Source organism: Tiliqua scincoides, chromosome 2, assembly GCF_035046505.1.
Source record: "Tiliqua scincoides isolate rTilSci1 chromosome 2, rTilSci1.hap2, whole genome shotgun sequence".
In the NCBI taxonomy this organism is placed as follows: Eukaryota; Metazoa; Chordata; class Lepidosauria; order Squamata; family Scincidae; genus Tiliqua; species Tiliqua scincoides.
Genome location: NC_089822.1, coordinates 56,575,631 through 56,589,696, shown reverse-complemented (window position 1 = coordinate 56,589,696; position 14,066 = coordinate 56,575,631). Strand labels below are relative to the sequence as shown.

The 14,066-nt window shown below is 40.8% G+C and overlaps 1 protein-coding gene across 2 annotated transcripts in view; it reads right to left on the bottom strand.

Moving 5' to 3' along the window:
- The window catches only part of MEGF10 (multiple EGF like domains 10), a 94,224-nt gene that overhangs the window by 68,593 nt on the left and 11,565 nt on the right, over positions 1-14,066 (bottom strand). The window lies entirely within an intron of this gene.

Below are 14,066 nucleotides of genomic sequence, written 5' to 3'. Positions count from 1 at the left end.
ATGACTAGCTGCTCTAAGGCATAGTTATTTAGCATGTCAGGGAATCTGGTCTCCTTTTCGTGACCAGAACACAAATTCACCCAGTCTATATGAGGATAATTGAAGTCCCCCATGATTACAACCCTGTCCCTCCTTTTCACCTCCCTGATCTGTTTCCTCATTTCAAGTTTTATTTCATTTTTTTTTTAAAGTAGGGAAGTCTGTTGCCACTGTTGCCACAGTACCAGGGAGACACTCCCTCTTAATAAAAATAAACATGGGTAAGAAAACAATTAATATCAATGACTGGATAATGAAACAAATGAGGCGTTATAGAGCATAAATCAATTTAGTAATTATTTTCCCCCTTTGTAACCCTAGCAATCCTTATAGGCGTGGATGCTGCACTCTAAGTGGGTTGGATCAAATCAATATCTAGTTATAAGAATTGTCAGACCTTGATAAATAAGTTACTTCCAAACCCTTTTATTTTCTTGCTTTCAAGGGAAAATATAAAACAGAGCTTTTCAAAGGAAGAATTTTTTTTAAGTAACCAATAAAAAGGTCATATGGAGTTCAGTAGGAATTTGCTCAACGCATGCTCAAAGCATCTGCTTTTTATTTTCATGTTGCACAGATAATAACAGAACCATGGCAAAATTCCAGAGTAACTACTTGCTGATCATACACACTTAGACTGCTTAATGACTGACAGCTATTATTCTGGTAGCCTTCTCCTGAGGCAGAGCAATCAGGCAGAGAACAGTCCTACTTTCTTAAAGGAGACAAAAGAAAAGACATCTCCTCAGGGAGGAAAAATGTGCTAGCACAAGACCAGATCATTCAGATTGCAAAAATAAAAAGAGCTAGCCTTTTTTTTTTTTTTTAAGGATCTTTTCCCATTTATATGATTTGTAACCTAGATATATCATAAGATTACAGATAACTGCTGCAGTAGTGTCTTCTTCAACAGGATTCTCCTCTAATGGCATTATAATTTGCAATGTGTTGTACCAACATCACTATATATAGGTAGACTATGACAAAAAACAAGGATGTCCCTCCATTAGATAGGGTCTTACTGCATAAAACAAGCTTTTACCATGCTTCTTTCCTTGTTTGGCCTGCTGCACATTCAGTTCTGCACTCCCATTGCCTTCAAAAATTGCAGGTCTTATCTATTCAAAATCATGAAAAATCATGATTTAAAAACTTTTTAAAAGTTTTAAATGTATCTGATTGAAGAGAAAATGTTATGTTTCTGTTCAATCTCTACCTTACCTTACTTTAAATGCCATGTTATGAGATATGCTAGCATTAATTTTCAGAGAGAAGTTCCCTGAAGACCACCAATCTAATTTTGCTTAACACCTTCTAGTGTATTCAGATTACAGTCCCCTTTAAAGTGGAACAAGACTGTTTCAGTCAATCCCCAAAGAGAGATTAAGAGCGAACTTGGACATCTTGAAATGTCTACACAAACCACCTGGAGAATTGCAGAATTTAAAAGTGAACATTGGAGAGCAGTTCTATTAAATAAAATGGGATATAGTCATCTCTAGTGTGGATTGCACTAGGGATGAACTTGGTCAAATAACTCAAACTATCTTCAACAATAAGAAAAGAAATATCTTGGTTCACAGAGCTCACACAGCTCACATTATTTTACCACCGGCTGGAAGTGGGATATTTGATGCAACCCACTAGTGGTCATGCAGATGTCTGGAGAGACAGCTTACTCATTCTCCAACTCACCACAACTACCTTGTGCTACTGCACCCATGCCATGGTACTAATGCAGACCAGACAGCAGGCACACTGTTTCTTCTAAGATACACTGTAGCCTTTGGATTCATGTTATTTGTCAAAAGCCAAAACATCTTCTGGACATGCTTCTGCTTCTTAACCACAGAAACAGTAGCTATGTTGTGTGTGTGTGTCAGTTTAAATAATTTTCATTGTAAGGTACACTTTTTGAATGAAGACAGATAATTTATTAGTGCCCTAGTGTGTTCAACAAATTCTGTCTATATTAGATTGATTTAGAATATAACACACATGTTCAATGATCTTGTTCCAAGTTTCAGGGACACTATGGCTATATGAGGATAATGAAATCACTTACTGCATGAAATCTTTCCTGTGCAGAAAAGTGGCACTTGAGAGGTGCAGCACAAATGTTATTTTGCCATTAATTCATAGGTCAGCAAGATTATGGATTCTATGGCTTCCTGACCCCTGATAGTAGTGCTTATTTATTTATTTATTTATTTATTTATTTATTTAATTAATACCCCACCTTTCTCCCCAAAGGGACCCAAGTGGCTTACAACAATGATTAAAACACAATTAAAAACATGAATTAAAAACAAGAAAAAAAACATATTTCCAAAAGACATCTTAAAAAACAGCAATCAGATAAAAAGCGTAAAAAGAGCAAACAGCAACTTTATAAAAAGACCTGAGCTTATAACCAATATTAAAAGGTATTAAAAGATGTTAAAAAATGATGTTAAAAAGGCCAGGAACTCAGAAGTCTTGTCTAAAAAAGGAAAGTCTTCAGGCCTCACCAGAAAGTTTCAAGAGAGGGAGCAGTTCGTAAATCAATGCTTAGACTAGAGTATATAGAAAGAGACAATGCAGTTCACATATACTTACTCATAATCCTGCCAACACTGTTGGCCTTCTAAGGTGGGTTGATGATGATGATGGTGATGCTTATATTGTAGATGAGGGCTTAATGCTGAGAGAGAACTGTTTGCCTTAGTCACCACAGTCCTCAGCTCTAACTAAACCTGCGTACATTTATTTAATAAGTAGAGCAATAGTTCTCAAATTCACCAGGAGTTCAAGAACTGCTGGTAAGTGCTTGCGAGGGCAGGGACTGGGAGGGCGGATGTGCTCTGGCGGCAGCACAGCAATCACAGCACCATGGGCACTCAGAGGCTTGTCTCACTACCTGGAGTGTCAGCAAGTCTCAGAGAGTCCAGAAGGACCGCTCCCCCTCTGCGGGTCTCCCCCAAGCAATTTATTATTCCAATCTACAGATTGGAGCGACTTCTGGTTTACCAGGAGGCACTTGGGGTAAACCAGAAGTTGCTCCAACATGTAGATCAGAGTGCTAAATCGCTTGGGGGAGACCCACAGAGGGGCCTGTGGACCTCCTGGACCCTCTCCAAGGCTTGCTAACCCCCTCACCAGGGAGGGAGACAAGCCTCTGTGTCCCCACAACACCGTGATCGCTGTATCGCCACCAGGGCACCCATTTCTGGGTCACTCCCCTTAAGGGGGAATGGCCTGTTTTTTGTTTCTATGGTGGGTTGCAACCTACCACTTTAAATACCAGTGAAGTAGAGGTTAACCTTTTAAAAAAAATAGCTATACAGTATGCTAGAGAAAGTTGCATAGAGAAAGTTGCATAGAGCAACCTTAGGCAGGCTGTGCAGCATGGCCTTTCCCAGTTTGAAGAGACACTTTGCCAACAGTCTGAGGCTAAGAGGCAAAGAAGGAAGGCCCATAGCCAGGGAGACAGACCAGGGACAGACTGCACTTGCTCCCGGTGCAGAAGGGATTGTCACTCCCGGATTGGCCTTTTCAGCCACACTAGACGCTGTGCCAGAACCACCTTTCAGAGCGCGATACCATAGTCTTTCGAGACTGAAGGTTGCCAATACAATAAAAAGCTTGGTGGTGTACCTTTGTGTGTGTGTGTGTGTGTGTGTGTGTGTGTGTGTGTGTGTGTGTGTGAGAAAGAGAGAGAGCAAGAGAGAGAGAGCGCAAGCGCACACTTCCTTTCTCTTTACTTAGCTCCATACTACTGAAGTCAATAGGTCTCCAGATAGTTGATTCCCAAGGATAAGTTATGTGAAATTTAAAAACTACAGAATGAGCAAAATTGCAGTGAAAAACTATTACAAAAATGTATTCACAGCAAGTATGCTTAAAGACCCCATGAATGAAACACTGTTTCATCTCACTGCTTCTGCTGAGTATTTAAAACATTGAAACATCCATAGAGGTTGCACAGTTTTTAGTATTCTGAAAACAGGCAGTCCTTCAGACTATCCTCCGGTTACAGTGTATCAGACATGGGTTTATTGGAATATATATCACAATGACTGACATTACTGTTCCAAAATCTGGTGTAAGCAACAAAGAAGAAACGAACAGCACAATCCCCAACTTAGTGTCAGAGATCTGATGTGGCTCTCCTGCCAAAAAGTTTGGACACCTGGTCTCCATCAACATTTAAATTGTCCCACAAATACACAAGAGGTCCCAGTTCTCACATCACATTATTTACATGAGTGCAGATGCCAAAGGCATGGGAATTGACTCACACAATTGCAGATAGTAACATCTGAACTGACCATAAGCGGAAATCATATCAAAGAACAATGTGATTCTTTTACATAATGTAAGCATTTAAGGTGATGGTAAATATTTATACAGTTTATTTCAAAATGTGCGACATACAAATGGTGCTCACAGTACATTATAGTAAGAAGCTATGTGCCTGCTTACAAACCGGTCCTGTGCTTCCCGGCACCTGCTGGAGCAGCAGCGCCAAAGTGCCTACCATTGTATCCAGCAGGTACTGGGAAGTAGCTGGGGGTCTCCGCTGGGAGAGTTTGAGAGTCACTAAGTTCTTGCGTGGGCGGGAGGGGGGAGGCAGCAGGGGCGGGGGAAGGCAGCTGCGCAATCCCCAGGATTGGACCGCTCAGGGGGGCTGCAGGGGCTTGTGTACACATATAGAAGCTCCTGCAGCATCCCGCAGCAGTGAAAGTGGATGCAGAGTAATCGCGCTCCACTTATGCTCCGCATCTACTTTCTCTGCTGCGGGGAGCCCTGCTGCAGGTCACGCTGGGCTCCCCGCATCCCCGGGAGGCTGCAGGGGCTTGGGTACGTGTACCCAAGCCCTGCAGCCCCCCTGAGCGGTGCGATCCTGGGGATCCTGGGGATCGCGCCGCTGCCTCCTCCCTGCCTCCAGGCTGCCCCCGCCCCTTAAGGGGGCAGGGGCCAGGGCCCGCAGGTTGGGGCGCCGCGCCGCCCCAGTTTGAAAAGCCCTGGTATATTCTAAGTAAATAAAACAATGTGATTCTACTTATATTTGTATTTATTTGTCTTGCCCATTCAGATCACTTGGGAACAATATTGCTTTAATCCTCTGTAGTACAGATTCAGCAGATCATACAAAATATAGGACAACAAACATTTCACTGACAATGTCTCAAGTGAAAAAATGCTTATGGGAAAAGGAATATTACATTATATAAATGCTATTAAAATGCATAGATCATGAAGACAATTCACATTTACCATCAACTGCAACAAAAGCAAATTATAAATGCTCTCTGAAGCTGACTGTCAAGTGACAACTATATACAGTACAGAGAAATAATCCCAGGCTACAAAATTCTTTTTCAATGGGACAAACTAGGAAGCTGCCTTCCCTCCCCTAACCCAGTATTAACATCAATGGGCATCATTCTTGGAACTTTTGTACATTTGAAGATGTAAGAGTGCATTTCATATTGTAATTCAGCATCAGCGTACATTATTATTCTGCTACTTGACATCCAGTTTTATGCAGATAGCTTTCCTAAACGTCCACTGCTTTGTAAACTGAGAAGGAAAGAACTGTGGTATTGTATACAGCGTGAAATATGAAATGAGTCATATTTTCTGTCACTCTGCATGAATTTCTGATTGTTTTAAAAGTCTTTTTGAAAATGTAAACAACATGTCAGCCCAATATTAACGGAACCTGACCACAGGGGTTTTTGCCTCGCTTTTTTCTTCTTTTTGTTCACTTCATCTGACAAAGTAGCAAAAAAATAGAAACATGAATGAATGTAAGAATATTCCTGAATATTTCACTGTGATTGCATGCAGTCCTGTTCTTCTCCAAAGAATAGAATTTAACGAGAACAGAATGAGGCTATCAGATGGAACTCAGCATTCTAGGGAAAAATGAACTACAAAATCAAGCACTTATAGTTACATTGTGACTCCTTCTGGAAGGCTGCTGCTGAACCTGCCTCGCTCCCAGGTCTGATCTGCCCCATCTTCTCCCTGTTCCACCTTCCCTCCTTCTGCTCCTTCTCTAACATACTATTTGTAATAAATAATTTCAGGTGTTTTAGAGATTATCCAAATGAATATGCACCTCCAACTGCCTGTTATCCTTTGCACTGTGGCGTTTTGAGGTGGGGGGAGGGCGGGTGACAGGCATTCCCAGGGCCGGGAGGGTGGGGAGTGGGGTCAGGATCCAGCAGTTATGTCAGATTCTGACCTCATTGGTGGCTTGGGGCAGTCCTGTGTTGCTCTGATCTGCGCCACCTCTTTAGGAGTCGCAGATCCAAGTAGACCCATTGGGGCTGCTGCAGCTCTTCCCAGGGTAAGGGGAAAAGTTTCCCCTTGCCTTGGGCCAAGCCTCAGAGAGCCCCAAACTTGCACTGGATACAGTGCAGGCCCACTGGCCTTGCACTGTAAGAAGCACAAGTCCAAGGCTCTCTTCCATGATGCTTGAAACTGGATTTAAGGAAATAGCAAAATATCCAATTCACAGCTTATGTGAGATGAAAGATAACAGCTGACTTTCCTATTGGAATGAAAGACAGAGGATTTAAAGCATCAATAATATAACAGAAAATAATGTTTATCAAGAAACAACAGGGCATTACTGTAAATTGGTTATGTTACCACTAATAACCTACAAAAACACTCTTTGGGCACAATCCTAACCAGTTCTACTCATAAGTCCTATTTTGTTCAGTGGGGCTTACTTTCAAGGAAAGTGTAGTTAGGATTGCAGCCTTACACTAGCATTTGTATTTCTATTCCACAGGTTTCAACTAGAATAATTTTATATGGTTCTGCTATTATTTTCATTAAAATATTTATGTGCCTTTTGTGTTCCTAAGAAACATAACATGATTTTGTAGAGTGTAGTTCCTTTCACATCTAGGTTCCCCACCAGAATCTTTCGTTTCTTTCAAATTTTGTTTGTTACATGTGGGCTTTCAACCCTTTGGCGTATATGCCATTCTTATTGTTCTGTGTAAAGAAAGGATTTTTTTCCATCTGAGAATTTAGGCTTAATTTTTTTGAAAAAGCTTTTTGATCCATGAAATGGAAGAAAGTGAAAATGTGGTGTCAAAGGTATAAAATGGCTGAATTGTATGCTTTGCACATTGTACATTTCACAAGACCTTTTAATTTTCTTTTGGTAGAGCACACATGGGTTTTCTTGTCAATCGTACATTACAGAAAAACAGGAAATCTTTGGGAACAAGTCATAATTATAGGAAACCTTAAAAACACAAATACTGTATGAGTGGTTTATACCAGGATGGAATTTGTGTTGAGCTTTTCCCAGTTTAACTATGTTATTATTTCACAGTTGTTTCTAAGTTCAGTTGATAATTCTCATGTAATGCTGACCATTTGTATGGAATTTTGATATTAGCATAAAGAACTAAATGTCAGTTAAGGATAGTGCCACACATGGACATAGAATCAAGGAAATAATGAAAATCAATGAAAGCTTTCTGAGTGTCTTCTTACTTTTTAGTGTCACCTGCAAAGCTGGAGAAGAAGTGAGTGGGTATCACTTGATAGTCCATTGTCCTGCACACTGAAACATCTGAAGGATTATGTATTTTATTTTTTTAATGATACATATTGTCATTTCTTATGGAGGTGCCTTTACTCTATTAGCCTATGCATGTTTGCTGTTTCCCACTAGCACATTTAGTCAGAGCTACTAAACGTGTGAAGTAATTTTTATTATTATTTTTAATCCATTCTATCTTGATACAAATAAGTGTGCATAGATTTGTAAGAGCCTAAATACTTGGTAAAGTTTCCAGTTCTTAGCACCAAACATTCTGGCACCTGGATGAGGCCTGAGTTAGCTCCTAGAGCAGGCCTAAGAGAAGAGCCAGCAGTGGCATCACTAGGAGGATGTGGGCCACACCAGGTGATGCACGGGGGCGGGGGGGTGATTCCACTACTCACCAACATTTTTTAAATCTTGGTATTTTTGAATAATACCATCATGTTATATATAAATCGAGGTATAATTTCATACAAGTCAATGAAATATCTCCATTCTATCAAAAGTTATAGCCAAAAAACCAGTAGGTGTGGGGTGATGATACATCACCAAGCCCACTGTCCAGGGCATTGCCCCACCCACTGCATGGGAGGATGTCCATCATAGGGGGTGACATGCTGGCCTCCTACACTGGGTGACACAAACTGAAACCCTCCAGTGACACAACTGGAGTCCAGCATTACTTGGCTGGCCAAAGGTAGTGCGCAGCAGCTGTCTGACGGATCTAGGAGTGCTATCCAGTGGTTTTTAATGAGTCTGGTAGCACTGCTCAATTGTTCTTAATGGGTCTAGGAATAGTGCCAATTGTTTCTGGGTGAATCTGGATCCCAATACATAGACTGTCTGTTCACCAAAGTTGTATACCTAAATGAAAACAGGTTGAGGAACAGAAGGAATGGCCCCGCCCCTTGCATTTCTGGCAACTTACTGAACTAATAGCAAAAGCAAAACAACCTGCCCCAAATTAAACATCCAGAATGCTTTTACTAGTTAAGGCAGTGATTTCAACCTTTTTCATCTCACAGCACACTGGCAAGGCACTAAACCGGTCAAGGCATGCCATCCGATTTTTATACATACAATTGACAAGGCACACTGTGCTGCCAATGGGAGGCCCATATCCCCCAATGGCTCTACTAATAAATGACCCTTTCCCAAATTCCTGCTGCTCACCTGGGGACCATTCACAGCACACCAGTGTGCCACAGCACAGGGGTTGAAAATGGCTGGGTTAAGGGAACAAGCTGTGCATTTGAAGATTACTGCAATCTGCTTTGTCTGGGATCCTGCTAACCTAACCACAGATGCAGCTCACCAGCAAGAAAATTTTCTTTTCAACTATGCTTGTGGTAGCCTTTAGATTAAGAGTTAAAGAAACAATTTCAACACCTACTGAATGGATGAGCCACTCTAAACGGCATTTTTTCCCCTACAGTGCATATAAAAACAGCTAGCTTTCCCATTTCTCCATCAAAATGTTTATCTTCATTGCTTATTCTACAAGGACTTGCATCCTAATAGCAGCAGGCTACCCATTCTTCCTTGGCTAGTCCTGGATCACAGCAGAGCACTACAGGAGGCTAGACACATACAAAATGTATAGAACTGATAAAAGGCTCATTATTAATTAAGGTTAGGCAAGTGAGCTGAAATGTATGTTATGACATCAGTTTTGTAGTCATATCTTATTTTGAGTTAGAAATCTTATTTTCTTTTTCAGTCCAGCTTTAGTTCATATTCATTAGGTACAGTCAAATGGTTGCTTGGGTTCTGTTCTGGCTAGGGGGGAGGAGACCCAATTTTCACTGCAGGTTCAAGTTTGATTTGACTCCCTGGTGACTTGAATCCTCCTGGGTTGGCAGAATGTATTCATTTGGTTTGGTTGTCAATCGAGTTTAGTCTTTCAAAGGTTGATTAAAAACTAAACACTTCTCTGAGAATCTGGCAACATTTGTACTTCGTGTGCATATCCCACAGAAAATGTGCCAAGGGATAGTGTTTCTCTTCTCTATCTGCCAGGCCTGTGAGAAAAATAGCTGGGAGCATGGAACTCACAAACTTTGCAGGCATTCCTTATAGTAAATGGCACTGCAGGATACCATAATTGTGTCTGAAAATTTCCTTAATAAATGTGTGCAACTTAAAAATAAAAAGATGTGGGGTTTTGTTTTTGGTTTTTGATTTGTCCAGCCTGCAAACTTAACATGAAAATATTGGGCCCAAACTGAGACTTTTTTAAATCAAACACTTTCACTTATAATAAAGACTGGGAGGAGTAACACTTTGGGGAGTAACTGCTTTTAATAGCAGCTGTGCTCTTTAAAATCCAGTTCTCACTGCAATTCTATTGATGTTAAATTACACAATGAAGCTTTCACACCTGTATTGACCCAGAATTACCCCTAGCGACAAACAAGAATACTACCAGTGAAAGCAAGTGTTTTCACTTAAGGAAATAGAAGATTAATGATGACAATTATTTGCTTTTCATTGGCAAAGTCTCACAGGAGTCACAGTGTGCATGGTCAATAAATCACCCACTCACTTTCTATTGGGTATAACTAAACAAAATTGGCAAAATTAGATAGTGCATACACATCTGTGTAATGTTATCCAGCAATCCTTTTAAAACAGGAAAAGTCACTTCCAGCTGGTCAACTGGAGAAGAAAGAAGGGTGCAAAGAGGGTGCTCAACCTGCATCAGGAACCCCAACAGGGAAAAGAACTTTGGGAGTGTTCTGGAATGGGGAACCAGTTGAAAAAGAAATGGTAAAGCACCTCTTCATCCCAATATGTTCTCCTCTAATAGTTGCATTGCCAAAAACATTATTTCCATTTTAAAAAGGACTGTTGTAGTAGTGTTACAAAGTCAGTTTTATTAAAATTACTGAAAACCATAAAACTGCTTCCATTGTGCTTGCAATCACCATCTCCCTGTTCTTCCATACATTTGGAAACAAACATATCAATCAATATTCTTCCAGCTAGATGAACAACTTTCTCAATGTGTTGTGTTGACTCCCTAGCTGCAAGGGATAGCTTCAACTTGTTTTCTGTCTGCACAAATGACATTGATCTGTCTACTGTGTCCATTCAATAAACCTTTAATCACATAATTTTGTTCATGAATGTCAGCTCTTTAGCTGAAAAGAAAATATTCTCTATGTGTATATCCTGTTACATCATGTAATGCATCTTTTCAGTTGCATATAAGCTTCCTCCATCTGCTTCCATCAAATTATACTTCAGGCAATACAAGACATCCAATATATAACACATTTGCCAAAGAAAGATCAGATAAGAACAAAAAAAGTATCATCTTCTTTACTACAATAATTTTCGGAACAAGATAAGACATGTCATGTTCTGATGCCTCTGTTTAATTTTCTGCTCCAAGCAAGGATCTCAAGCTTTGCCAACATGAGCTTCCCAGAGTCATAAACACAACAGCACATTGCTCCTTAAGCATAATTGTGACAAAGCAAAGACATATGGTCAAAACCACAATCACAGCAAATTGGATGCTTGGAGCTGATAGCAATGGGTGTAAGAACACGTACAGTAGGAGACGTTTCTCCAGAGGAATTGAGCATGATGTGGGAGTTCCATAAGTGACAGTCCCAACATCATTTTCAAAGTGCAGCTACAGAAAGAGGGAGAATTTGGATTAGCACCATGGTGCAAGAAGAGTTTCTTTTTAAAGAACAGAATTATGGTTACACATTATTATGAAAGGCATTTAGGTATTTGAGAGAATAAGTACAACACATACATAATCCTAAAGCAATAAAGCTAAGCTCCTAAATTTACTTGTTCCTAGCGCTCATGTGAATTTTTCCAACTTTTGAGCATAACCAAAGGGCAGCTCTTCTACCTGTTGCACCACAGCAGATACAAACAGAGATCAGCAATCAGTAATGGCAAAGAGCTGCTCATCCCTTCCCAGCACCAGGGTTTTTTTTACACCTTAAAATTAGCCCTTCGTCAACCAGAGATTTGGGGCTGCCAAACCTTCAGGCAAATAACCTCACCATCTGGTGTTAGTGCCAGTAACATACTCTGACCCCTCCCAACTGAAGATTCACAGCTGGCTCCCATTTCCAATTAGCAATACCTTGATGTCCTGCACATTTTCGAGCTCAGGATCTGGAGGAAGTGAGATTCTTGATAAGGAATGGTGCAGTGCTTACCTGCAGAAGTCCAGCATGTCAGAAGTTCGAGAGTGATGTAATACCATAATCACATCACCCCTGACCTTCCAGGCTATCACACTACTTTAAATGTGAAAAGCCTGCCTTCAGACCACTTCCATCCAGCCATCTCTGGTCTGCTCACAGCCCAGTCACTGTGTTCTTGTTGGTGAGCGGCAAAAACAATATCGTCAGCAAGAGTGCAAGGCAGCTAGAACCGAAGCAAGCCGAAGATCAGCAAACAGAGGCTTTGGTGGTATGGTGTTACCCGTCCTGAGTGACACTGCCTGCACTCCCATACTGATGCCACTGCTAACAAGCTCTGTTCTCACAGCTGCTGCAAAATGGCTGCAGGCCTACAAGATGGAACCAGAACGAAGCCAGTGATTTTACCTTGTTCTTCACAATATACATTAAGAATTTAAGACCCTACATAACAATAAAGGTCATGCTATACACTAAATGTGGTCCTTGCTTTTCAGCATACAAAATGGTGCACAAACATGCTGAGGAAAGGGGGCTTTAGCTCATAACCCCTGTTGCAATACCTATCCTGATTGTGCACTACTTGTGGACTATTTAAGTTTTTAAAAGCTTCATAAACTGTAAGCAGCTTGCAGGGAGCGTGCAATATCCCCCACCGTTCGTTGGCAACCTTCAGTCTCGGAAGACTTTTTAGAAGTGTTTTAAGGCGCACATCCCTGTATGTACAAAAAAGAACAGAACCAGAGAAAACTAATATTCATTATAATGTGTAGCTTGGCCCTTATCAACTTGATTATTTTAACTAACACACAGACTGGATGTAATACAGGAGCTCCTTTAATGAAACTCTCAAATGTCTTATTTTTTTTTAAAAAGCAATCATGGTATGGACGAAAAGGGTTAAATAACTCATTTATTATTACAGACTTGTGGCTGTGTGAGTACAAAAGAACTGGTTTATCTAAGTCTGACCTACTCCACTCCCAACCCAATCCTGAGCAACTGTGGCACGCAGCTTTGGCGGCACCGAAAACAGCTGCTGCCAGATCCTACGTGCCACAGGCTACCGTGGGCGGCACCTCGGGAGAAGGGGACTTTTGTCCCCTTCTCACGGGTAAGGGAAGTAGCCCCGCAATGGAGCTACTCAAGTATGGGGCTACTCAATTTATCTTTACCAGCCCCAAGGTAAAGGCATTTGTGTAGGGCACCGAGCCCCACACGAACGCACAGGATCCGGTGGAGCGGAGTTCCACTGGACCTGCCTCTCTCCCTCCCCTAGCAATTTTAATATTGGCAATATTAACAGATCCAGATTGTCATAGAATTCCAAGCACTATCTCCCAGTATCGCGTTTTTGGTGAGAATTTCACTGCCATCTTGCAGCAAAAAGCTCTGTTTGTCAACACAGATAAGGAAATCACACCTGACATTGCACAACAGACAACAGTGTTCATCAAAATTATGCAGCCTACAAGTCTTGGAATGACTGTGAACAATTTGATTTGCAGCAAGACAATTCAATAAACATAGCATCTCTTTTGTCTACTGGGGAAAAAGGGATGTATTCTAGTCACAGCTTCCCTTAAACAGTCCCCCATACCCGGCAGCCTATGAACAAAATGTCATATTTGATCCTAATATGTCCTTGAAGTATGACAGTATTCTGAAACAAATTTTAGTACTTCAAGTTAGCTGCAATTAGTATGCAAAAACTTTTGCAAGGGATCACAAACCTCCCGGGAGGCCACTCAATTCAAGATGCAGCAACAAGTGCTCTTTCACATGGCTTCTATTGTGCACAGACAAGAACATAGTATTTGCACAGTTGAACCTGATGACACTAGCAGCAAGTGCCGCATGAACGGAGGCACTAACAGAAGAAAGGGCTTTAACACCGGCACCAATGAAAGGAAAATGAAAATCAACATGGAGAATATGTTTAAAAGATTTTAGTCTTCCATATACAATCACTGCATTCATTTATTTAGTTAATTCATTGCTTTTTGTGTGTAATGGAGGAGGGAAAGCAAGGAAATACCAACTTTACAGGTCTCCAGATGCATATTCTGCTGAACTTGCAATGAATTCCACTTAGTTCTGCTGAACTGAAAAATCAGTCACTTATATTCTATTAAAACCTGTGTCCTATATGTGAAGAAATGAATTAATGTGGGTATTTAGCTGCTGACACTTGGCATCTCCTGTAATTTAATAAAGAAAATTCAGAGAAAAAACTGGATCACACAAAGCAGTTCTTTCTATACCTTTTTGTAAATCAGAGCTGAGTTCTC